Raw genomic sequence first — 1,153 nt, forward strand, 5'->3', positions numbered from 1 at the left:
GCCGAAATTGCCGATAGTGAAGACTTGCAGCCTCTAGCGGCTGTCACCGGCACTAGTTCCACAGAGCAGCGTCAGCGCTACCACGGGACACTCCGTAACTACACAGTTCCGTGAACGCTCAACAGGTGCGCTGCACCAGCAAAAGAGTTCCACATGCAAAAAACTAGTGACAAAAATGGAGTAGAAAATATTTTCCACTTATTCATAGCAATTTTACTTGTTATGTTTTCTATTTGTACCACGCTGATTGCTGCAACTTCGAAGTGAGTCGATATGTTGAGAGTTATGCTTAGCACACTCTCCCAGAACCAAACGTACACTACTCTATAAGTAACACACTTTCACAGTTTCAACTTTGTCTTCAGTGGGGTCAATCCTGACCAACTGTAGTAAATGATGAAAGTGCAAAATGAATCCCGTGATTCATTGCACGCGGTTGAAGGGACATCGCAACGCTCTTCAACCGACATATCTGATGCTACTACCACTGAAGACTAAAATTTCAATATCATACACAGTTCCACTCTTCCATAAACACTCGACTAATTGCAACTATTTTGAGGTCATATACACATTTGTAAACAACAATTATATACATACAAACCAAAGTACATAATGCAACACGCGACCCGAACGGATATCGCCGCTTATGCAGAAAATAGCACGAACACATACAGTTAAATTTTGTTTGTGATTTATTTTTACCCTCAAATACTGTGGATGGTCTCTCAGACCGTTACAGTCTTCTCCTGTAGAGTGGACTCTTTGGCCTTGTTGCAATTTCTTTCTAATTTTTAGGGTTTGATAGGTCTCGCAGATGTGCCATAGTGTTTGCGTGTGTTTATTTTTTAACGTTATCGTTTCTCCTTGGTGAGGAAAGGTAGACCTGATGTATGTGTTCACGAACGCCTCAGCGAATTCTCAGATGAAGACTTGATGACAGTGATAATGACCTGATTTCGAATATTTCGTGATCACAATACTAATGGGGAAGAAAAACTCGTGAACAAGTCACAGGTTGTGACGATGGAGGAGCGAACTTCTTCCGTAAGAACAGAAAAATATTTTCGAACAGAAGCTGCTATCTCTTGCACCTGCCTGGACTGCAAAGATCTTATGGGAACAAACCACACCCGAGGGAGGACTCGAACCT

General features: G+C 42.1%; 1 non-coding gene across 1 annotated transcript; it reads left to right on the forward strand.

Moving 5' to 3' along the window:
* Positions 1-358: 358 nt before the first annotated feature.
* LOC126237756 (U8 small nucleolar RNA) lies at positions 359-477 on the forward strand. Its single transcript, XR_007545201.1, has one exon. It is a non-coding gene; the product is annotated as a U8 small nucleolar RNA (small nucleolar RNA).
* The last annotated feature ends 676 nt before the right edge of the window (positions 478-1,153 follow it).

Source organism: Schistocerca nitens, chromosome 2 (assembly GCF_023898315.1).
Source record: "Schistocerca nitens isolate TAMUIC-IGC-003100 chromosome 2, iqSchNite1.1, whole genome shotgun sequence".
Lineage (NCBI taxonomy): Eukaryota > Metazoa > Arthropoda > Insecta > Orthoptera > Acrididae > Schistocerca > Schistocerca nitens.